Source organism: Engystomops pustulosus, chromosome 2, assembly GCF_040894005.1.
Source record: "Engystomops pustulosus chromosome 2, aEngPut4.maternal, whole genome shotgun sequence".
In the NCBI taxonomy this organism is placed as follows: domain Eukaryota; kingdom Metazoa; phylum Chordata; class Amphibia; order Anura; family Leptodactylidae; genus Engystomops; species Engystomops pustulosus.
The window spans coordinates 161,069,814-161,096,538 of record NC_092412.1 but is presented as its reverse complement, the minus strand read 5'-3'; positions in this window follow the sequence as shown (position 1 = coordinate 161,096,538).

Genomic DNA, 26,725 nt, shown 5'->3' with positions numbered 1-26,725 from the left:
GGGTTCCACCACTACTAGCTTAACTACCACCAGTATGCGCAGGCATATGAATGCTAAGCACCCCACTCAGTGGCAACAAGCCCGTTCACCTCCGGCCGTGCACACCACTGCTCCTTCCCCTGTGTCAGCTGCTAGTCAGCCCCCTGCCCAGGACCCTGGCACAAAAACCCCATCGTCGCCTCCACGATCCTCCACAGCATCCACCAGCGTTCAGCTCTCCATACCCCAGACGCTGGAGCGGAAACGCAAATATAGTGCAACCCACCCGCACGCCCAAGCCCTTAATGTGCACATCTCCAGATTGCTTAGCCTGGAGATGCTGCCCTATAGGCTAGTAGAGACCGAGGCCTTTCGCAACCTCATGGCGGCGGCCGCCCCTCGGTATTCGGTCCCCAGCCGCCACTACTTTTCCCGATGTGCCGTCCCAGCCCTGCACCAGCACGTGTCAGACAACATCATCCGTGCCCTGACCAACGCCGTTTCTGACAAGGTCCACCTGACCACGGACACGTGGACGAGTGCTGCCGGGCAGGGCCACTATATATCGCTGACGGCACATTGGGTTAACTTGGTGGAGGCTGGGACCGAGTCTGACCCTGGGGCTGCTCATATACTGCCGACGCCGAGGATTGCGGGGCCTACCTCGGTCCAGGTGTTTCAGGCCTACTATGCCTCCTCCTCCTCCCACCCCTCCTCCACCTCCTCCTCCGAACTACCATCCGTGGGCACGGCGCCATCAGTCGGTAGCTCTAGGCACAGCAGCAGTGCCGTCGCTAAGCGACAGCAGGCGGTGCTCAAACTGCTGAGCCTAGGCGACAAAAGGCACACCGCCCAAGAGCTATTACAGGGCATCACGGCGCAGACTGATCTGTGGCTGGCACCGCTGAACCTCAAGCCGGGAATGGTTGTGTGTGACAACGGCCGTAACCTGGTGGCGGCTCTGCAACTCGGCAGACTGACACATGTGCCATGCCTGGCCCATGTGTTAAATCTGATAGTTCAGCGTTTCCTCAAGACATACCCCAATCTGTCTGATTTGCTCACGAAGGTGCGCCGCATCTGTGCGCATTTCAGGAAGTCCAGCCCAGATGCTGCCACTCTCAGGGCAGCGCAGCGCCGCCTCCAACTGCCCGCTCACCGACTGTTGTGCGACGTGCCCACGAGGTGGAATTCAACACTGACCATGTTATCCAGAGTTTACCAGCAGCGCAGAGCGATTGTAGACTGCCAGATGTCAACTTCCACCAGAACTGGTAGTCAGGTCAGTCAGCTTCCTCAAGTCTACAATGAGGAGTGGACGTGGATGTCTGATATCTGTCAGGTGCTGAGTAACTTTGAGGAGTCAACACAGATGGTCAGTGGCGATGCCGCCATCATCAGCCTCACCATCCCGCTGCTTGGCCTGTTGAAAAACTCTCTGGTCAGCATGAAGTCGGAAGCTTTGCGCTCGTCACAAGAGACGGGGGAAGAATATTCCCTTGTTGATAGCCAAAGCACCCTGAGGTCTGTTTCTCAGCGCATATCGGAGGAGGTGGAGGTGGAGGAGGATGAGGAGGAAGAGGAGGAGAATGTTGGCGAGACACAAGAGGGGACCATTGTTGAGTCCTTCACTGTTCAGCGTGTATGGGCAGAAGAAGAGGAGTTGGAGGAGTTGGAGGAGGAGGAAATGGACAGTCAGGCCAGTGAGGGGAGTGAATTCTTACGCGTTGGTACTCTGGCGCATATGGCAGATTTCATGCTAGGCTGCCTATCCCGTGACCCTCACGTTCAAAGAATTTATTCCAGCACCGATTACTGGGTGTTCACTCTCCTGGACCCACGGTACAAGCAAAATCTTCCCACTCTCATCCCTGGAGAGGAAAGGAGTGTGAGAATGCATGAATACCAGCAGGCCCTGGTGCACAAGCTGAAACAGTATTTCCCTTCTGACAGCGCTAGCGGCAGAGTGCGTAGTTCTGCGGGACAAGTAGCGAGGGAGAGTAGGCGAGCAGGCAGCTTGTCCAGCACTGGCAAGGGTACGCTTTACAAGGCTTTTGCCAGCTTTATGTCACCCCAGCAAGACACTGTCACCTGTCCCCAGTCTCGGCAGAGTAGGGCTGATCTTTACAGAAAGATGGTGAGGGAGTACGTAGCTGACCATACCATCGTCCTAAATGATCACACAGCTCCCTACAACTACTGGGTTTCAAAGCTGGACATGTGGCACGAACTGGCGCTGTACGCCTTGGAGGTTCTTGCCTGCCCTGCCGCTAGCGTCTTGTCCGAGCGGGTTTTCAGTGCAGCTGGTGGCATCATCACCGATAAGCGTACACGCCTGTCGACTGACAGCGCTGACAGGCTGACGCTTATTAAAATGAATAAAGGCTGGATTTCTCAGAATTTCCAATCTCCACCAGGTGAAGGAAGCTCAACCTGAATAATTGATCCACTCCTCCTCCTCCTCCTCATTTTCCTCCTTCTCCTCCTCTTTGTACAGTAAAGCAGAGGAAAATGGCTATTTTTTGACAGGGCCCACTGGCTCTTGCTATAGTACTTCATGCATTTAATTTTTCTGGAGGGCCACCTACCCGGTCCTCTGTTTGAAACAATTTTTGTGAGTGCCACATACAGGCACTCAATCTATTCCATTTTTCTGGAGGGCCACCTACCCGGTCCTCTGTTTTAAAAAATTTTTGGGACTGCCACATACAGGCACTCAATCTATTCCATTTTACTGCAGGGCCACCTACCTGCTCCTCTGGTTTGAACAATTTTTGGGACTGCCACATACAGGCACTCAATCTATTCCATTTTACTGGAGGGCCACCTACCTGCTCCTCTGGTTTGAAACATTTTTGGGACTGCCACATACAGGCACTCAATCTATTCCATTTTACTGCAGGGCCACCTACCTGCTCCTCTGGTTTGAACAATTTTTGGGACTGCCACATACAGGCACTCAATCTATCCCATTTTACTGCAGGGCCACCTACCTGCTCCTCTGGTTTGAACAATTTCTGGGACTGCCACATACAGGCACTCAATCTATTCCATTTTACTGGAGGGCCACCTACCTGCTCCTCTGGTTTGAAACATTTTTGGGACTGCCACATACAGGCACTCAATCTATTCCATTTTACTGCAGGGCCACCTACCTGCTCCTCTGGTTTGAACAATTTTTGGGACTGCCACATACAGGCACTCAATCTATCCCATTTTACTGCAGGGCCACCTACCTGCTCCTCTGGTTTGAACAATTTTTGGGACTGCCACATACAGGCACTCAATCTATTCCATTTTACTGGAGGGCCACCTACCTGCTCCTCTGGTTTGAAACATTTTTGGGACTGCCACATACAGGCACTCAATCTATCCCATTTTACTGGAGGGCCACCTACCTGCTCCTCTGGTTTGAAACATTTTTGGGACTGCCACATACAGGCACTCAATCTATCCCATTTTACTGGAGGGCCACCTACCTGCTCCTCTGGTTTGAAAAATGTTTGGGACTGCCACATACAGGCACTATCCAAATTAAATTGTCTCCATAGCAGCCTCCACACGTTGTCTCCATTGCTACCTCCAAAAGTCGTCCATATAGCTGCCTCCATACATCGTCCCTTTATCAAACGAGGTGTGTCAGGCAGAAATTTGGGTTGTTTTCATGGATTCCACATCAAAGTTGTTAACTTTGTCGCCACCCTGCTGTGTTATCCACAAAATATACTGGCAAACTTTTACCATTTAGGGATATTATTTCAGCGCTTCTTGCGCATCTGTTTACATTCCCCTCACCCGGCATATCCTAAACTTATAAGAACGCTACTACACTTGATCTTATACAAAAGGTTCTTAGAAGTGCTGTTTGGGGAGTAGCCTAGAGACAGGGGCTTGGATTGGCGAAAGCTCGCCTGGCAGCGGAACGCCAGCTCCATGCGCATCATGCGCTTCTTGCGCATCTGTTTACATTCCCCTCACCCGCCATATCCCAAACTTATAAGAACGCTACTACACTTAACTTGGTGCAGGCTGGGACCGAGTCTGACCCTGGGGCTGGTCATATACTGCCGACGCAGAGAATTGCGGGGCCTACCTCGGTCCAGGTCTCAAAGGCCTACTATACCTCCTCCCACCCCTCCTCCACCTCCTCCTCCTCCGAATTACCATCCGTGGGCATGGCGCCATCAGTCGGTAGCTCTAGGCACAGCAGCAGTGCCGTCGCTAAGCGACAGCAGGCGGTGCTGAAACTGCTGAGCCTAGGCGATAAAAGGCACACCGCCCAAGAGCTATTACAGGGCATTCCACATCAAAGTTGTTAACTTTGTCGCCACCCTGCTGTGTAATCCCCAAAATATACTTGCAAACTTTTACCATTTAGGGATATTATTTCAGCGCTTCTTGCGCATCTGTTTACATTCCCCTCACCCGCCATATCCTAAACTTATAAGAACGCTACTACACTTGATCTTATACAAAAGGTTCTTAGAAGTGCTGTTTGGGGAGTAGCCTATAGACAGGGGCTTGGATTGGCGAAAGCTCGCCTGGCAGCGGAGCGCCAGCTCCATGCCAAGATCCAACTAACATAGTTTTAACTGCAGCACCTTTAATCTACTACTAGTTCACTGCCTCCATACATGGTCCCCTTATCAAACGAGCTGTGTCAGGCAGAATTTTGGGTTGTTTTCATGGCTTCCATGTTAACTTTGTCGCCACCCTGCTGTGTAATCCACAAAATATACTGGCAAACTTTTATCATGTACCGATATTATTTGAGCGCTTCTTGCTCACCTCCTTTGGTTCCTCTCTGCCACCCATTGGTTTGAAGCCTGAGTCCATTTAGGGTATGTCGCCATGACACTCTCTAGCCTGCTGCCGCTGCCTCTGCATGCCGTCCCCTATAGTGTCAGGGTCAATTATTGGATGTTTTAGATGCTATCTAGCTTCATTCTGTCACTCTGTCATGGCCATGCTGTTGCCCATAATTTTGGCATAATGGTGCGATTATGCAGCCTCAGAGGCATCCATGCATGCTGCCCCTGCTGTTTCCTGTCCATTTCCGTGGTGTTTCCATCCTTTTCTGAGGTTCCCAGGTGTTTGGCCAAGCTTCCCTGTGCAGAGCCTTGGTCCCCTTGAAAAATGCTCGAGTCTCCCATTGACTTCAATGGGGTTCGTTATTCGAGACGAGCACTCGAGCATCGGGAAAAGTTCGTCTCGAATAACGAGTACCCGAGCATTTTAGTGTTCGCTCATCTCTAATCTGGACCCTTCTTGAAGCTCTCTGCTGTCCCTGCTGTGACCAGCAGGCAGGCTATTCTACAGATTCTCATAGTAAAAAAAAGCCCTGTCGCCTCTGGTGATTAAACCAGAGACGACTTTATGTATTTTGTGACTTTTTTTGCAACAAATGTAGCATTTAAACACAGCAAAAAAATGTATTAAAAGGCCAAAAGCCACTTAATAAATCTGATGGTGAGCACTGTCCCATGGAGTCTGCCTAATGATAAATTCCCACAATAAGCTTAAAGGGGTATTCCCATGAATACAAGTTTCTTATATGTACTCAGGATAACAAAATAACACATTCTCTAATTCACTGTTATTACCACAATACAGCATTTCACAGATATAAGTCCAACCTGTCTTTATCAGTCCTGGTGTACACAATTTCAGTTCCCCCTAGACACCACCCTGTAACTTTAGGGTTGGGCCTCCATCTTGGATTCTTGTTTGACAGTGTGCTGCTGAGTTTCTGTGTCTTTCTGCTCTGTGCCTGTACGACACCCCCTGCAGTGCCTGCACAGAGCTCACACAGACACTCACTGATTCACTTCCTGCTAGCACCATGAATCTGCAAACTACAAGCAGATAAGTGATCTGGGGGGAGGCAGGCACATATCTGTGAAAACAGAGATGTAGCAGAGCTGACAGTGTAAAGGTCTGTCAGCCTTTATCTGCCATGCCTCTGTGTAATAGGCATCTCATGTGCAACACTCCTGCCAACGCAAATAGCACCCTCCTCAGGTCAGAAGCTGTTAGGGAGATTGATTGAATAGGTTCTGGGATCTGAGTATGATGTATTTGCAGCTGTAGATACTGCTTGTAAAGGCAACAGTTAAATTGGTGTAAGTTATTATCCAATGATGTGGCTGTATTGTTAGCTGGAGTGTGATTGAAGAAGTGCAAACACCTGACCAGGGGGAGTATAAAACCTTTGCTAGGTGAGAGCACATGGTCAGACTGCAGAGGAGACAGTGTTTGCAGCACACCTTTAGGGCTGCCACAGTTACTAATCCCAGGAACTGAATCAGGAGAATCTAGCTCAGAGCTGCAGCTTCCACAACTGAGACACAGCTCCACCTAAACTATCCCAGCCTGCATCTACTCTCAGGCTGGTGCACCATTCTTGCAGATCCCTCCCCATGACCACTCCAGCAACAAAAACCTGCTGTTAACCGTTTTTGGGCTGTTGCCTGCTGTTCAATAAATAACTGTAGGTTGATTTTCACAATGTTGCCTCCATCTGATCCATGGATACGGCTGCTTACCACCATGGCCTTCCCCATTCATTACCCAGGGAATCATTCTACAGACACTCAGGTGTTTCCCCAGGCGTTCATTTGTGTGCTGCTTGTGTGTGAACTGTGGTTTAGTATTATGTATTTGGATTAATAGAGCCACACCCTGCTTCTTGCATTTCATTTGTGCACCAGTGTGAACACTGGTTTATCTCAGTATTCCTGTTACCTGTCTGCTCCACAATCCAGAAGCTGCCAGACGAAGTAAGTCTTCCTTGTCATCTTGTAGGGTCACTCAAGGACTGTCAGGTTCCTGATAGCAGGTTCGCCCTTTTCAGGGCGGTTTATCTGCTGAAGGCAGGGCCTTAGCTGCAGGGACGATGCAGGGTGAATTTGCCACCACTTACCCAGTCTGAAAGCTAGCGCTAAGCCTGGTTGTGGTTGCAAGGTTGCTGGACAGGTTCTGACAGTAACCACATTGTCACCCCACAGAACTAGATGGGTCATAATGTGTCTATACACGATGTGTCCCTGCTCACACCCTGGAATTTTGCACTGATCAGCCTGGGGAATGATAGGAGCTAAAATAGCAATAACATTGAGTAAAATTATAAAAATGATCTTTATTGTGTTAACATCACCAAGGGATTGAGATGTGAGAATTTTCTTTCGTGGGAAAACCCCTTTAAGGGCTCTTTCATATTTGTTTTTCATGTCCATGGTTCAGTAATTTCAATGGATGCCTCACAAAGCCATTGATTTCTATCAGTGTTTTCACATTGGCTTGTATTTTCACTGACCCATTGTCTGTGGAAAAAAATTTTGAAACATTTCCTATTTTTTTCACAGATGCGTGTCATGGAAGTCAATAGAAGTCTATGGGTCCGCAAAAAAATTGAAAAAACAGGTGTGATGTTTTATAAGTAATGTTAAACCTTTAGTTCTTTTGCGGACACAGACTGATGCATCATGGAGACAAAACGCAACGGATGCGCAACCAAAGATGAACGCCAATGGGAAAGAGCCCTAATACATGGTCAATATGTAAATACTTAACAATGGAGACTGCAGTCTGACACCAGTGGATCAGAAACAGGATGGAAGACATGCTGTTTACTTGAGATGAGCAATTCTATTTGTTGATTCATCAACAATTCGGTATGAATCTACCTTTTTTCTGGGACTAAATCAAATCAGATTTTCTGATTCACTCCAGACAAATCTGACAAAATGGTTGCTGTCGCTGTTTTAGTGAGGTTTGAAGCTTGCAAATTAATACCTCTGCCAGGGTGATGATAATTTGTTGTTTAATCCAAAATTAGAAGGAATGAGACGGCAACCAACATACGAAGCAGGGAACACTTTATTGCGGGGAAGAATCCAGGACAGGGGGGATGTTGTTCTATCTCTAATTCTGTAAAGAAAAAGGTGGTATGGTTCATATGATAACGACAAGAACTAGGGGTGGGAGTTGCACTGAGAGATTCACTGAAGCTGCCTGTGAGCCAATCGGTGTTAAATGCCACTAGGAAAAAAAACAGGTGAATGCCATTCAGTGTCTAGCTTTAGTATTAGAGGTTAGGGACAAAGATAATAAAAAGGATATGATTTTAATGGAGATGCGCTACTACTATGGATTTCTCTGACTTGCAAAAGTGATCTAAACCCAATTGAGCATCTCTTGAGAGACTTGAAAACGTTGTCTACCAACGTTCACCATCCAACCTGACGGGACTGGAGAGGATCTGCAAGGAAGAATGGCAGAGAATCCCCAAATCATTCTCATGGTTGTACTTCCTCAAAATGTTCTACTGAGCAAAGGGTCTGGATACTTATGACTATGTGATATTTCAGTTTTTCTTGTTTAATAAATTAGCAAAAATAGTAGCCCATGACTCCCCTAGGTTTCCAAAACTCACTATTATAGAGGAGAAGAATGTGAATGATATCGTTAGGGCACTTTGTCATTGGATCATATTGTAGTGGTCGAACACAAAAAGTACAGTGAGCCCCATCACAGAGCCCCTCAAACTGTCGCCTGGCTGCTTATTGGGTCTACCCTAAACAGTGGCCAATAACTGGGTGCATTTCCCTTCTATGCCAAGTGTGAACAGGTAACAAGCCCGATAAACAAATAACATAAATGGGAGATCAATATTCAGAGTCATAACTAGAAATACAGTACAGAATCAAAAAGATGGTAGAATGGTGGAAGATGTAGCAGGTTTTCAGAAACCAGGAGCAAGAGAAACCGAATATAGCAAAACAAGTATAACAGAGCAGGCAGACTGTTTGACCAGCAAGTAAAATCACTGGAAACACATCTGAAATCTACGTTCACCATGTGAAGGCGAGGCAGGACTCTGAAAGTGTGAAACCCTTGGCCCAGAGCAGAGGTTGCAGCTATCCAGCAGTAGAGCACAGTTCAGAATGCTGACTGAAAAGCACCAAAGGAGTTCAGCACCTTCTCAGCCGAACAGCAGAAGACTGTGACACAGATGTAACAGACATATTTTATTGGCGTTAAAAACATTATAAAATGATAGAATTAAAATTAATGAATGAACTGCATAAAACACTGTGATATTCATTGAGACCTACAACTATGACATATGTCTCTGGCATAGGGGGAGTATTGCTGATACTTTCCAATTTGTTAACAGGTATCACATAATTACTGTATCATATAATTTGCATTGACCTTTGTTGCACACTTTTACCTCACTTTTACCATCAATACAATGTATGTGTATACGTACTTAAGTATATCTCGCTACAGTGGTCGTAATGTCCTGATAGCTTAAGTCCCTTTAGATTATTAGAGTACCATACTTCGGAATGGCGCACCTTCACTGTGTTGCCTATTCATATATCACTCTATCTATCAGTATATCTCTATCTATTTATCTCTATCAAGCTATCTCTATGTATCAATCTCTAACTGTCAATCTCTCTCTAAATCTCTATCTAGAGCAATAAAATACAATTAAGCTGCACGCCTCTAGCAAAGTGTTTTTTATTTCAATAGTGTTGCAACGTTTCACCTTCTCAATGAAGGCATTATCAAGCTAAATCTCTATCTAGCTATCTCTATGTATCAATCAAACAAAAAATAAATAATTCCATAGTATGTATATCCAAAGGATCATGATTAAATTAACATGTTGGTACATATTCATAGCATACAAAAGTGAAATATACAACAATTTTATTAAAAAAAATTGACTGTTCATCTGTGTATATCATACATTTGCACAAAACACTAAGTTTCTTGTGAGCTAAAACAATTCATTTATACCACTTGATGTGACCGGGGTGAAACTGTGACTGTAATTGAAGGGTTAAAGTGGGATTAAAAATGCCCATAGAACTTAATTTGCCATTAGTAGCAATGTGGACTGTCAGAAACCCCACTCACCGAAGTTCACACACAGGGTATACCTATTCTATGGAGTCCCAGAATTTAGCCCTTTAGCTCTGCCCACTTCCACAAAATGGCATCCTAATGCTACATTTACTCCACGCAATCTCGGCACCCAGTCAATCCACTGCCACCACCCACGAGTTACTTACGCAAAGAAGGCCATAGGCACCTCAACCACACAGAAAATGCACACTGATGATTTACACAGCACATACACTCACTACTTATATGATACTTAAAGGGGTATTCCCATCTGGGCATTTACATTTAATTAAATTCATTTGCCTTATGTAAACATTTCTTCAATTGGATGTTATTAAAAAAAATGTTCCTGTGTGAAGATAATTTCTCATAAATGTAGTTATTCTGTCCCTTAGAAACGAGATACTTTCCTCGGATACGACCACCTCACACTCTGGCAGCGGTGGCCAGACTTGCGCTATAGAGTCCTGCCAAACCACCAGGATTCAGCGATCAGTACAACAGGACAGCTGTGCGACATGTAGTAACTCCCGGACATTTTATATACAATAACCTTTTGTTTCTTTGTGCACTCAATCTATCAGACGTGGCCATATCCGAGGAAGCTATCTCGTTTCTAAGGGACAACATGGTTACATTTATGAGAAATTATCTTCACACAGGAACATTTTTTTTAATAACATCCAATTGAAGAAATGTTTATGTATGGCAGATTAATGAAACTGAATGTAAGTGCCCAGATGAGAATACCCCTTTAACTGAGGAATTCACATAGAACATGCGAACTACATAGACTATGCTAAAAATTAACGCAATTCCCTTCGGAGATTTAGATTCTTTAAGGCTACAAGCAGAGACTTACTAAAGTAACACTTTAATATTAGAGATGAGCGAGCACTAAAATGCTCAAGTGCTCGTTACTCGAGTCGAACTTTTTCCGATGCTAGAGTATGTTGCCGAGTGAGGCAAGATAGCATCTAAAACCCCCAATAATTGACCCTGACACTATAGGGGACGGCATGCGGAGGCAGTGGCAGCAGCGGCAGGCTAGAGAGTGGCATGGCGACATACCCCAAATGGACTCAGGCTTCAAACTAATTTTAAAAATTCCTTTTGGTGAGGATAACATGTAGTACTGTACGTATCCGTATTTGGCCTGGTTATGGCGGCAGAGAGGAACCAGAGGAGGTGAGCAAGAAGCGCTGAAATGATTCCCTATGTGAACAGAAGGTTGACGGTATATTTAGTCGATAACACAGCATGGCGGCGACAGAGTGACCAAGTTCCATAATGTATCTGGTGAAACACCTGAAAAATGAGGCAGCTATGATGACAACTTTTGGAGGCAGCTATAGAGACGGCGTGTGGAGGCAGCTGTAGAGACGGGATCTGGAGGCTGCAATGGAGACGACGTGTGGAGGCAATGGGGACGGTTATGTCAACCGAGGTGAACATAAGGAGGTGAGAAAAGAAGAGTGAAAAGATAGATTTTAGAGGTAAAAGGTTATAGGTTGTGGGTTGAAGGTTTCTGTAGTTCAAACAATGTTAGTTGGAACTTGGGATGGAGCGGGCGGTCCGCTGCCAGGCGAGCTTTCGCCTGTCCAAGCCCCTGCCTCTCGGCTCCTCCCCAGAAGCGTTTACTTTGAAAAAATTAAATACATAGAGTATTATAGCTAGAGCCAGTTGGCCCTGGCAAAAAAATAGCCAGTTTCCTCTGCTTTAGTGTACAATGAGGAGAAGGCGGAGAATAAGTAGGAGGAGTGCATACATTATTCAGGTTGAGCTACTTTCACCTGGTGAAGAATGGAAATCATGAGAAATCCAGGCTTTATTCATCTTGATAAGTGTCAGTCGACAGGCGTGTATGCTTATCAGTGATGATGACACTAGCTGCACTGAAAACCTGCTCTGACAACTCGCTAGCGGCAGGGCAGGCAAGAACCTCCAAGGCGTACAGCGCCAGTTCAGGCAACATGTCCAGCTTTGAAACCCAGTAGTTGTAGGGAGCTGTGTGATCATTTAGGACGATGGTATGGTCAGCTACGTACTCCCTCACCATCTTTCTGCAAAGATCAGCCCTACTCTGCCGAGACTGGGGACAGGTGACAGTGTCTTGCTGGGGTGATATAAAACTGGCAAAGGCCTTGTAAAGCGTACCCCTGCCAGTGCTGGACAAGCTGCCTGCTCGCCTACTCTCCCTCACTACTTGTCCCGCAGAAGTACGCCCTCTGCTGCTAGCTCTGTCAGAAAGGAAATACTGTTTCAGCTTGTGCACCAGGGCCTGCTGGTATTCATGCATTCTCACACTCCTTTCCTCTCCAGGGATGAGAGAGGAAAGATTTTGCTTGTACCATGGGTCCAGGAGAGTAAATACCCAGTAAACGATGCTGGAATAAATTCTTTGAACGCGAGGGTCACGAAATAGGCAGCCTAGCATGAAATCTGCCATATGTACCAGAGTTCCAATGCGCAAGAATTCACTCCCCTCAGTGGCCTGACTCTCCATTTCCTCCTCCTTCAACTCCTCTTCTTCTGCCCATACACTGTGAACAGTTAAGGACTGAGCAATGCTCCCCTCTTCTGTCTCGCCAACATTCTCCTCCTCTTCCTCCTCATCCTCCTCCACCTCCTCTGATATGCGCTCAGAAACAGACCGGAGGGTGCTTTGGCTATCAACAAGGGAATCTTCTTCCCCCGTCTCTTGTGACGAGCGCAAAGCTCCTGACTTCATGCTGACCAGAGAGTTTTTCAACAGGCCAAGCAGCGGGATTGTGAGGCTGATGATGGCATCGCCACTGACTGACTGAAGCTGACTGACCTGACTACCAGTTCTGGTGGCAGTCTACAATCGATCTGCGCTGCTGGTAAACTCTAGATCAGTGATTTTCAACCAGTGTGCCGTGGCAAACTAGTGTGCCGCGACACATGGTCGGGTGTGCCGCAGGGAAAGTTCCCCAAACTATGGTGCCCCCTGTGCTTTGTTTCCCGGCAATGCGCAGCGATGCGCAGTCACGGCTTCTTACAATGTAGGAGACGTGTACAATAACACATGCGCAAGCTTTGAACCTCGTGCGACAAAATGACGTCAACGAGGCCGGCGCATCATCCTGAGAGCAGAGAGACTCTCGCATTTGCCCACCGCCAAGGTAATGCCCACCAATAATGCTGACTATATGAGCTTTTGCCTGAGTATATGAACTGTTGGCAAAATACTCAGCATATGAGCTGGTACTTTTAGTACTCCAGCAGTATACTGCGTATAACAATGAGAAATATAAAATGAGAAATACTATATAGGCTCGAGTACTACAAGTACCAGCTCGTATGCTGAGTATATGAGCTGGCACTTGTACTCTGGCCTCATGGCCATAGTACTTCTAATTGTACCCCTTTATTTTGCAGTATATGAGCCACATAATAATCAGCACCATATATTAAAAACAGGGAGAAACTGAGAACTGTTGAGGAAGAGCTTTGTGTGTGTCTTTCCACCATTCCTGCCAGGATATCCCTTTTGTGTTTATCAAAAACAGGCCCACGTTTCACACTGAGTGAGTAAAATAAATTTAGAATCTATATTATTAACTATATGTATAATATGACTGTTTTAGTGTCATTGTGTGCTATTTTGGTTGGTGGTGTGCCCCAGGATTTTCTAAGTATAAAAAGTGTGCCGCGGCTCAAAAAAGGTCTGCTCTAGATAACATGGTTAATGTTGAATTCCACCTTGTGGGCACGTCGCACAACAGTCGTTGAGCGGGCAGTTGGTGGCGCACCTGAGACAGATTGGGGTTACGGCCGTTGTCACACACAACCATGCCTGGCTTCAGGTTCAGAGGTGCCAGCCACAGATCGGTCTGCGCTGTGGTGCCCTGTAATAGTGTCGGGGACGGGCCAATCCCGCCTTACACTCTTCTCTCAGACACTCCAAATTAGTTGAGCATGCGTGCACGTTTGGATAAGAAAAGACAGAAGACTGAAGTTCTGTTTTATCTTAGGTTCATGCTCTTAACTTGCCGAACAGAAAAGAGAGATGAACTGTGTTTATTTCCTGATTACATAGCTTCTTATACCCATAGGAAAAGGTGTGGTCACATACATTAAAATCATTATAATTGGTTATAGCTAAGCATATATGTCTGGCCCCCCACCCCTGCTGATTGGTCCTCAAAACTAGGCCTTAGTTGCTATGCCAGGGGAATTTCCAGTCACCGTTGTCTACAGTAAATTGACCACTAGTCTGGATGCTGATGCTATTCTTAACAAACATCTGCTCTTCCATCTTCTGCTTTCCATCACAAGACTTGAGTTTCGCTGACAATTGCATGTCTGGTTAAAACTGATGTAAGGGAAAGCTCTGTATTTCATAACAAACAGTGTACAAAAATAAAGGGCAAAGGGCACATGTATACAATCATAAAGCATATAATTATTATGGACACATAATCATTACTTTGACCCTCACAATTCCCCCCTAAATACTGAGCTTTTCCCTACACTTCACTGCGATTCGTTTTTCCTATAGGCTGTCCATGTGGTGGGAGAGGGGAGTGGATTGCTTCACTGAGTCATTGACCCAACGTGCCCTTGTGACACCAGGATCGATTTCCCAGCACTAACCTTACTAACACATGGAGTCCTCCTTCTTTCCCTTACACTAAAGCTTCCACTATGGGGGGGGGGCTGAGTATTCCGAGATCACAATGGCAGGTAGGTCATTTATCGGGGAAGAATTTGGGTGTTCCAGAACTGGAACATCAGGCTGTTCTGACAGAACTGAGATCTCAGGCAAATCGGGCAGATTTCTATCCCTCATGGACATATAACAAACAGACTGTTTATCGATATTCGGGAAAACTCCTTTAGCCTTGTTCTTCGCAATTTTCTTGGCCAACTTCTTATACAATGGTATACAACAACACAAGAGAAATAGAGCCAGGATGAACATCCCGAGTAATACCAATCCTATCTGTTGGAAAAGGGCCTTCCACCCCCCTGCCCAGCTAGTAAACCATGCTGCCCAGGAGGTATCTACCCCTGCATTTTCCTTCATCTCAGCCGCCAATGCTGTGATTTTCTTTATTGCTATCAGTGTCTTACCACCAGCACCTGAATTCTGAGGGATATAAGTGCAACAGTCTTCTCCTATCATCCCACACACTCCACCTTTTTCTGCGAGTATCATATCTTGGGTCATTCTATTTTGCAAAGTCATTCTAGTATTGGGGCCCAGTTCTTCCACAATACTAGTGAAAGCATCCCTACTATAACTTACAAACCTCTGTTCCTTATAGTAAACGTAATTTATCCAGTCCACATTTTTGTTGATTTGCACTTGGGGGATTATGGAAGCAAATCCGGCTGCAATCTGATCCTGAACCTTGTATCGGTCTGGGACCCCCCTTGGGACACCAATACTATCTATGTAAACATCAGGGTCTTGTCTGTAATCAGTGTTACTTAGTGACCTTTTTATCTTTACCTGTTCATTTTTATGAGCCGGATCCCAGGGTAACATCAAGAAAGGCAGGACTAATTTAACTAGGGCACATTGACCCCTCCATGATTGGGGGAGGCGGTTCCTCAGCTTACCATTCCCACAAAGCCAAAAGACATCATAAAGAAAAGAGGTATGGTCGGACAACAAATCTGAGTCTATGGTGACAATCTCTTGGCAAAAACCTTTTTCAAACACCCCCAGGGGAGTTTTGGCATCAGTGATGTCAGAGGATACACAGGTATAGTTTCCTTGCTAAACCCAGATTTCACCTGGGGGTCTTACCTTGGACTTATCATGAACCAAAGGTAGATATTCCGAACAATCAGAGGTATTCTGGCCCTTTAAAAGTTTCATCAAACAGGTCAGTTTATCTATGTGTGGGATCACATAGGGGTGGGTGGTCAGATGAGGATTCGCCCCTGCACAAGCTATGCATCCGACTGATATGTTGTGTGCCTTTACAGTATACCTTACCCATTCTAACCATAAGTTCTTTCTTGGGACGACTTGAGTTTCCATAGAGAAAACTTCTTCCCATTTTAACCCGGGAACTGGTATTACCTCGCTTACTTCTTTCTGTAATTCTTGATCTGCTCCTGCTACGTAATTCACTGGGGCACTTGTGGGTCTCAATTTAGCGTCCCGCAATTTAAACATCCCAAGCTTCCCATTTAGTGTCCCCCTGTAGCATCCTAGCACATATTTACCTAAATCTCCTGGGGAAGGCATCGTAATTCTTATGAACAAAGGAAGACAGTTGCCGGGGTATTTACATGATCTAGTTGGGAACCCCCCCAGATACAGAGTCATCCGATCAAGAAGGGATTTGCCATGTTTGTCTTTCCTTTCTAACCCTTCTTGGGGTCGATATCCCCACTTTTTCCCTGTGTTCCACCCTACATCTGACCATGAATTGCAGTTCTCATTCCCGGGACGGGTTACACAGATGTAGAACTGTGCTTCGCCCTTGTACTGGTATGATGGATCCCATCTAATGTCCTCTGTCCCTCGACAATCTACGATATCACAAAAATCAAAGAAATACTCTTCATACGGGGCCGTGGTGTGTACCCAAAAAGTTGTAATTTGGCAATTATTTGTGATTATTAAACAACTTAAACAGAAAAGGATATAGAGCTTCATTTTGTCTTCCCCTTGCAGTGTGATGCGTGTATCCAGGTGGGTTTCCCTTCAAGTTTCACCGCTGTAGGCGTTACCAGGACCACTGTGTAAGGTCCCTCGAATCTGGGTTGAAAGCAATCTTTCCTGATATGCTTCTTCACATACACTTGATCACCTGGTTGGAAGTTATGGACCATGTCACCTGATGACTCTGGAAGAGAAGCAACAACTGCAGCATGCAGATTAGTTAATTCCTTGCACAATTCAATTACATATTGTACAGTCTTATCATGACTTTCAGACAATTCCTGCTTACTTATCACGGGAAAAACTGGTGGTTTGCCAAACAAAATCTCCTGAGCTCTGTGGGTGGTATGGTGTGTGTAGGCCCAAATCTACTCCCAACATATTCCATAATTCTCTGAATATCTGAGAAGAAAAAGCAGGGCCCTGGTCTGACTCTATAACTTGTGGTACTCCAAATCTACAAACTGTCTCAGTGATCAGTTTCTTTGCTGTAGTTTTTGATGTCATGTTAGCTACTGGGTACGCCTCTGGCCATCCGGAGAACATGTCTACTACTACAAGTACATATTCGTGTTTTCCCTCCTTGTGTAGCTGGATGTGGTCCACTTGGATCCTTTGAAATGGGTATTCTGGTTTGGCAAGGTGTTGTTGGGGTACCTTTGCTGTAGGGGCGGGATTGCAAGTGGTCATATTGCTTAGGTACAAGCCTGATTGTATGCAGCAATGGCAGGTGTAATTCCTGGGGCATAGTAGATTCTCTGGATGCAGGCGTAAGCTTGGTTCTTTCCCCGATGTGTGGCTCCCTTGGTGTATCTATATAAACGTTGTCCTCTAGGTGCTTCTCTCAGACCTTCAGAATCCTTTGGTGTCTGATCAACCTTATCCCTGGGGATCACGAGGAAGGAATGCACAAGTGTTATCACAGTACACTCACCTTCCCAGCCTCTAGGCCTGACCTGACTCTCCTATCCCCACAAATCCAGTACACACCAGACACTGCTAATACAGGGTTACCTGTGCTGTCAATGTTAAAAAAAGGTCATTGTCTTGTTGCACCAACCGTAGGTAAAGTCTCCTACCCTGGGGGCATCGTGGTCACCCCTATAGATACAGTGATAGTCATGGTTGAGGTGTCCCTGAGCATACAGTCAGTCAGAAGAGACCAGCTAGCAGGAAGAATAAGTAAGTTTGCAATAAAAAAACGTGGCAGCATGCTGGCTTCCCTCCTGCTTCACAGACGTGGTATTGGTCAGCAGGACTTGGAAAGGACCGTCGTAACAAAGCTCCAGACTCTCTCTCTAGTGTCTCTTTACCACCACGTAGTCTCCAGGCTTCAGGTTATGCATCCTGAGGTCTCTGTCTGAATCTGAAAAAGGAATCAGAAACACTTTTGCGGACCTTTTCCAAGGCCTGGCTCAGCTGTGTGGCATGTTCCACCTGGTTTCCTGCCATCAGTTATAGGGTCTATGGGAAGTAGGGGCCTAGTCTGGGTGCGCAGCCAAAAAGTACTTCAAAGGGGACAATCCCATCTTTCTGTTGGAGGTGGTCTTAACTGAATGGTGGGCAGCAGGAAAGCACTCGCCTGTTCTACACCCAGGAGGGACAAGGCTTTAGGTCTTTACCTGTCCAGTGAAGTGGGTTCTGCGACCGGACTCTATGGTCTCTGGAAGTCCAAACCTGCAGAAAAATCTCACTCACCAACTTCTTGGCTGCGGCTCTGGCAATAGCCTTGGTCATGGCAGAAGCTTCTGGACACCCTGGAAAGAGATCAATGCACACAGGCACGTATTCCTACGTACCACTTTTCGGTAGCTGGATAAAATCCATCTGCAGTCTTTGGAAGGGATACAGCAGCTTGGGTGTCACCTTCTGTGGGGTCTTTTCCACCTTACCCGGGTTGTGGCGGGCACAGACTATAAAGGCTTTCACTAGTCTAGTGACGGGGGTAGTAATGCCCGGGCAAACCACTTATGGTTTATAAGCACTAGCATGGCCATTTTGGATGTGTGTGTGTGTCTGTGGGCTACTTGACTTACTGTCGGGCGCAGGGCTCCGGGCAGGCACACCCTCTCTCCCAGCATCCAGGTCCCATCGTCATCTGGGCTCCAGCTCTCCTCCACACTTCCTTCACTTCTGATGACTCTCGGGCCACCAGGGACTGGAACACCTGTGGATCAAACTTTTAGCTCAGAACTCACCGCTGAGACTTCAGGACGGTCTCTAGGCTCCATCTGTGCAGCTGCCTTCACCATCCCGTCAGCCACATCCTTGCCCTTGGCTTGTAGAGTTAGCAAATTGTGTGTGCTTTTACTTTTACTATCCCCACCTCTTTTGGAAGTAAGAGAGCATCCATAAGCTCTTTAATCAGCGTGCCATGCTTAAAGGGGGTCCCTGCAGAGGTGAGGAAATCTCTAGCCTTCCATAAGGGTTCATAGTCGTGTTTAGACCCCAGGACTATACCTTGAGTATAGATGTTTGCCCTTTTACCCTCCACCAGCTGTAGCGCTTCCCTGAGTGCCGTCACTTCACCTCCTGCGCTGACCTGTGTGGAGGGAGTGGTTCTGCTTGTACTACCTCATGTGCGCCACTGACCACTGTATATCCAGCATAGAACCGTCTGTCTTCTCCTGCAGACCTGGAGCCATCTATGAGAAAAAACTCAACATCTGGGTTAATCACCCTTCTCCCCCCCCTCTCTGAATCCTGGAAGACTGGCGACAAAATGAAGGATTCAGAGCTGTGCACCTTATCAGTGTGTCCTGGGGCATCAGGAGTGCACACTGGAGTCTGAGCTGTAATTCCTTTCTTCAGATGTTTGGGCTGTACTTGGGTAAGGACACTGTGCAAGTCATGTGGGGTTTGCACTGTAACTGAGTGATCTAGGGTCTAGGATCAGCTCACTGGCCTTGCTGAGCAGATTGCTGGCTGCAGCTACTGACACATGAGGGGCCCCCCTCACGACTGAGTCTAACCGGGCCTAATAGTGGGCCACTGGGGAGGCCACCATATTCCTGGGCTAAAACATCTATGGCATGGACTGAATACTCAAAGAGAAATAAAATAAAATATCTGGTTCAGTGGCATGTGCCTAGGGCCGGGGCAGACAGGATTTGCCAGCTTAGGGCTATGGAATGCATCAATTGCCTCCTGACTAAGGGCAAATAGGGAAGAGGCAATTCAGTTTATCAAGGGGCAACATCAGGCTGGAGGCAGCAGACCTTATCCCAGGCTGCAGGAGCTGGTCAGTCCTAGAATCATGTGAAGAGGCTTAGGGCCTCAGGGCAGGGGCACATTCTGGACCACCAGCTAGCTTTCTTTCCTCTGTCAGGTGTCTGCCTGTGGCTGAGAAGCAGTGGCCTAGGAAGACCACCTTCTCCTGGCAGTACCGGAGTTTATCTCTGGAAACTTTTCAACCCTTCTGGAACAGAAAACACATAAGGTCAATAAATGCATCCTGGCAAACAAAAACAGTAGGTCCTCTGCATACTGAAAAGGAGAACATCCAGTAAGGGGCTAGTCTGCCAGTCTACTCCCTGTAGGGCCGTGGGGTATTTGCTGGGTGAGTTTTACCCCCCTTGTGGGAATCTGCATCAGGTATACTGGAATACTGAACTGGTAAAGGCAAATAGGTACTGGCAATTTTCATGCAGGGGCACAGAAAGGAAAACATTTGCCAAATCAATAACAGTGAATAATTTGTCACTCTCGGGGACTGCTGCCAGTGTGGGACACTCATTAGCAGCTTGGAAATCATGGACCATCCTACATGTATGTTGTTCTTTCTGGGTCTTTTTCTTGACTGTGAATGGGTTAAAATCATCACTGGGCTTATTTGACAATAAGAGATGCTGTCTGGGGGCATGTACTTGCTGACGTCCTTGTTAGTTACCGCCCCCCTATTAGAATATGGCCACTCACTTTAGTCACTTCAGTAATGTCTCCTCCCAGCAAGTGGAAGCACGCCCCCTTGAACTGGGCTCCTCCGGAATCGAAACTTTTGTCAGTCATACTTTGGTGTGGTCTGTGAAACACTGATCTCAGTTTCCCTCTGTCGCCCCCCCCCCCCTTCTTGTAATCTTGCACTTGCAAAGTCACTGATCGCTTCAAGACCAGTTCTCAGACACCAATTACAAGCAGCTATGGAGAAATTTAGCCCTCAAGAAATAAAATCTCTTTTTCTCAAATTCTGTACACATCAAAATCTCTAAAATGTCCCTTATCACCTGTCTCTTTCTCAACGGGCACTCTGAAGAGTTCCTGTCACTCTGTCCTGGTGTCCCTCTGTCAAAGTCAGAGGCTCTAAGTGTCTATTTAAAAATCTGAGCAAGTTTTTTTTTTTTTTCTTTTTTTTTCCTCTCACCGTCCTTTTAATTCTAATTCTTCTAATTCTTATCATGACTCCGCCCATTCCAGGTTTTATAAACCACACACTGTACAGGTCCACCCTTCCGAACCGGGTTGTCCGCCATTATAGGGCTGTGGCTGGGCACATGGCACTGTCGCCATTTTGGTTCCGCATTTCACATCTCTTTCTAAAAGCTTCACATATCGATATAGCACTTCCGCTTTTGCTGAACTACCATCTCCTCGCACTTCTGACCATCATTCAACTTGCAATGCTCTGACCACTCTGTAGTGAGCCTGAGCGGCTTCCAATATGCCCTTATCTTCTAACACACCTCTACTTGTGGTTAGAATTTGCTTCCACACTGAAGGCTGCAGCCTTCCCTTTGAGGGCATATCAACATACTTGTACAACCTCGCACAATTATTAACATACTTTTTTCCTTCCCTTTTTTCAACAAGCCTGACTGCAGTCTCTGCCCCCTCGGGGAGGGTATGCACTTTCTTAAACACACCTAACATCATGTTCTAACAAGGTACACGTTGGTGTAGCTACTCACTCTCAACGCAGGGGCCCCGGCTCACCGTTGTGTATCAAGAAAATAACAAAGTCCCTACGCTACCAAAGAAAACCTCTGACTACACATCCGTTAGAGCTATTAATTAGCTCATAAACCGTGCTTCCCTCGGTACCTCAATCAGCCGGTCTCCTAGTGAGCCATGCTATCTTCTTTCCGGTCTCTAACCCTAGACCACCTTAATTCCCTCCCCCCCGTATAAAATAATAAAAACAATAAAAACAATAAAAACAATCCGGACACGTAACCAGTGCCCAATATCGTAACCCAATATATCCCCAGAACAGAGGATGTCAATCTGTACTATTCTCAGTCCGCAAACTTCCTCCCCAGCTTCTACAGAAGGGGGGCAGAGACTCTATATGTCACAATGAAGCCTTTTACTTTCACTTTCCACCCAGAGGTCTGACTCAGTGCCTGAGAGAATGAGGCGTGGTGATTCAGTGACACACCATAGGGAAGTGTCACTATACATCAGTTCTGAACCATCCCAGCGATCACCGTAAAGAAAAATGAGTCTCACCACTCAGACAATCAGCCCTTAGACCCGAAAAGTATCAGAAGCTACTAACTTATTCCACACCAATGATCACAGGGAAGTCCAACACATATATAATATGCATCAACTTACCGTGATTCAGTGAGGCCGCGGTCCTCTATTGGTGTGGACAAGCGTTCGTCCTCCGTCCTCTGGTTCGGGTCCTCGGGTGTACGGTATCAGCGGGGATGGCCCCACGTTGGGCGCCAGCTGTCGGGGACGGGCCAATCCCGCCTTACACTCTTCTCTCAGACACTCCAAATTAGTTGAGCATGCGTGCACGTTTGGATAAGAAAAGACAGAAGACTGAAGTTCTGTTTTATCTTAGGTTCATGCTCTTAACTTGCCGAACAGAAAAGAGAGATGAACTGTGTTTATTTCCTGATTACATAGCTTCTTATACCCATAGGAAAAGGTGTGGTCACATACATTAAAATCATTATAATTGGTTATAGCTAAGCATATATGTCTGGCCCCCCACCCCTGCTGATTGGTCCTCAAAACTAGGCCTTAGTTGCTATGCCAGGGGAATTTCCAGTCACCGTTGTCTACAGTAAATTGACCACTAGTCTGGATGCTGATGCTATTCTTAACAAACATCTGCTCTTCCATCTTCTGCTTTCCATCACAAGACTTGAGTTTCGCTGACAATTGCATGTCTGGTTAAAACTGATGTAAGGGAAAGCTCTGTATTTCATAACAAACAGTGTACAAAAATAAAGGGCAAAGGGCACATGTATACAATCATAAAGCATATAATTATTATGGACACATAATCATTACTTTGACCCTCACAATAGCTCTTGAGCGGTGTGCCTTTTATCGCCTAGGGTCAGCAGTTTGAGCACCGCCTGCTGTCGCTTAGCGACGGCACTGCTGCTGCACCTACAGCTACCGACTGATGGTGCCATGCCCATGGATGGTAATTCGGAGAAGGAGCTGGAGGAGGGGTGGGAGGAGGAGGAGGAGGCATAGTAGGCCTGAGAGACCGTGACCGAGGTAGGCCCCGCAATCCTCGGCGTCAGCAGTATATGAGCGGCCCCAGGGTCAGACTCAGTCCCAGTCTCCACCAAGTTAACCCAATGTGCCGTCTGCGATACATAGTGGCCCAGCCCGGCAGCACTCATCCACGTGTCCGTGGTTAGGTGGACCTTGTCAGAACAGCGTTGGTCAGGGCACGGATGATGTTGTCTGACACGTGCTGGTGCAGGGCTGGGACGGCACATTGGGAAAAGTAGTGGCGGCTGGGGACCGAATACCAAGGGGCGGCTGCCGCCATGAGGTTGCGAAAGGCCTCGGTCTCTACCAGCCTATAGGGCAGCATCTCCAGGCTGAGTAATTTGGAGATGTGGACGTTGAGGGCTTGGGCGTGTGGGTGGGTGGGTGCAACTGTATTTCCTCTTGCGCTCCAGCATCTGGGGTATAGAGAGCTGGTCGCTTCACATGGAGACATTGGTGGACGCTGTGGAGGATCGTGGAGGCGAAGGTGTGGTTTTCGCCTGGGAGGTGTTTTTGCCGGGGTCCTGGCCATGGGGCTGACTAGCAGAGGCAGCAAATGACACAGGGGAAGGAGCAGTGGTGGACCCGGCCAGAGGTGAACGGCCTTGGTTCCATTGTGTGGGGTGTTTAGCATTCATATGCCTGCGCATACTGGTGGTGGTTAAGCTAGTAGTGGTGGAACCCCTGCTGATCTTGGTGTGGCACAGGTTGCACACCACAGTCCGTCGGTCATCTGGTGTTTCTTTAAAGGACCTCCAGACTTCAGAAAATCTAGCCCTCGACATGGGAGCTCCACTACGTGAAACATTTGGCGCTGATGCACCAGCTCTGGCCCTGCCTCTCTGTCTGGCCCCACCACTGCCTCTTCCAACCTGTTCTTGTATAGGACTTGCCTCTGTCTCACAAGCACTGTGTTCACCTGGCCGATCAACCCAGCTTGGGTCTGTCACCTCATCATCCTTTGATCCCTCAGTCTGCTCCCCCCTCAGACTTCCTGCCCTGACAACAACTTCACCACTGTCTGACAACCGTGTCTCCTCATCGTCCGACACCTCTTTACACACTTCTTCCACTACGTCAAGAAGGTCATCATGACCCACAGACTGCGACCGGTGGAAAATCTGGGCATCGGGAAAGAGCTCAGCAGCAACCTGACAAGTGGTTTGTGACTCTGGGAAGGGTCCAGAAAACAGTTCCTCAGAGTATGCCGCCTCAAATGGCAAATTTTCATGGGAGGGGGTAGACTGGGGGGAAAGAGGTTGAGGAGCTGGAGGAGTGCTCACTTGGGTAACCTGGGTGGACTGCGTGGAAGACTGACTGGTGGACAAATGGCTAGAAGCATTGTCCGCAATCCACAACATCACCTGTTCTGGCCTCAACAGTGATCTACCACGAGTAACTTGAGACATGAACCTAGGGAGTGTAGCTCTGCGGCGTTCCCCTGCTCCCTCATCAGCAGGTGGAGTCTCACCCCGCCTAGGACCATGGCCTCTGACCCCTGCAGTAATTGGACGCTCACGCCCTCGTCCTCTACCCCTAACCCTTGGGTTCCACATTTTCAAAATTAAAGTCTATTATATAGACAAAACAGAAAAATAAACTGTAATTTTTTTGTGTGTTTTTTTAAATAATTTTTTTGTTTTTTGTTTTTTTTTGTGTTTTTTTGTGTTTTTTTTTTTTATAGAACAAAACGTGCAGAAGAAATCAGACAGAAACCACAGAAGAGGATTACTATGGCTAGTTTCTAACCTGCACTGACAGCACACAAAAGGATTTTGTGCTGTGACTGAGTGTGTCACTTTAACTTTTGAAAAACGCTAATGTAGCCCTAACAAGGGCTTTTGGGTTCTTGAAGAATCACTCCTGCGTAACAGTAAGTTTCTTGGAGAATCACTCCTGCCTAACAGTAAGGTTCTTGAAGAATCACTCCTGCCTAACTGTAATCTACTAGCACCCTAACGCTATCCCTGACCAGCAGCAGCTCTCTTCCTAACGGCATCCAGACAGAGAATGATCCGAGCAGCGCAGTCAGGGGCTAGTCTATTCCAGGGTCATCTGATCAGGCCAGCCAACCACTGCTATCGTGTAAGTGTACCATGTGATGCTGGGTGTACTGCAGAGTCTCCTGGCTTGTGATTGGCTCTGTTTCTGCGCCGCGAGATGACATTTTCTCGAGCGGGCAAAATACTTATCCGAGCACCGAGCAGTTGCGAGTATGCTAATGCTCGAACGAGTATGTTCACTCATCTCTATTTAATATACATAAAAAATACAGTACACTCAAAGAATAAAGTTGTCACATAAAATGAAAAAGTAAAAAACAACACACACGATACCTACAGGTAGGGAAAAAGGACACAAAAAACTCTTGCTATTAAAATAGGTAGAAGTTCTTTGGCCCAAGGACAAGTCATAAAGAGCGATCCAGTCTTCTGAAAATAAAAAAACAAACAAACTGTAGAGTGGTAGTATTATCACATGGACAATGATCGCTGGTGTCTCACCAGCCTCTTTCAGTAATCGTTGAACCCAACCCTCAACATGCCCAGGCTGAGCACCCGGCAAACAACACACTGTTTGATATGCACTGTGTGACAGATTGTCCTGTCTGTTCACGCTATCAGCAGCTGTCTGACCATATGCTCCCATTCCCAGTTTTTACTGGATGTGTCTTCCTGCAGCATTGCTTCCCCTGTGCTGATATCCCCAGCTTGACAAACTTATTGTGCTGATATACCACTTATCTGCCAGCATGGCCGGACATCACTCCCTGCAAATCTTCCCTCTGAACCTCCATACTTCTGACCCCACCAATCTTCCCCAGTGAATTTGTGCTGAGGTATTGGCCAACTCCACTCCATATTGTCAAATTTCTGCAGCCTTGAAACTTGTTCATTTAGATCCAGAATCTGGGCTTCCAGATGAACAATTTTCACACATCCCACACAGCAGTGCCCCCTCAAACAGTTGCTCAAGGTAAACATATATGGCACACACAATGTAGCATTGGCACTTATGAAGTACAAAAGTAAAATAAAGATTTCACAGAAACAGACCACCACAAAAATATAGCAGTTGCCTACTAAAGTCCTTGAATCTTAAAGCGTAACTGTAAAGTTATAATGATTTTACCAAATTATTATATGTGGTTCCCCTTTGAAAACAAACATATCAATGCCTACCTTGTGCTGCTCACACCTTTCTTTTCAAAGTTATGGCATTTGCTGTTCTGAAAGTGTTTGACAAAAATCTTTCTTACCAGAGGTGAAGTGGGCGGAGACTAATGTCTGTCTGTCTTTGTCCAGTTAGCTTGCCCACAGATCCTATGATGCCTTGTGGTCTCTCTCATAGTAATTTAGCATTAAATCCATTTAGTTTCCCACTTTGCACAGTACACATACTGTATATATATAGTGACTAGCCTTGAAGCTTCCATCACATATAGGAACATGTAATAAGTGGTAGAAATAATAAGTAAACCAGTTACATGCAATCTATAGCCTGTGCTGTGTAAGCATTAAGGGTTAATAGCTTATCTGCACAGAGCACAAAGTGCCAATGACAATGTGGGGGAGGGGAGCAGTATGAGGTGCAGAGAGAGACACAGAAAGTTCTGTAAAATCAAAGGCTGGGATGGAGGAACAGGGGATATCTTGTACCTTATCATTCTATGAAGGAGACATCTGTATCCACAACCTTGGAACACATTCAGCTCTG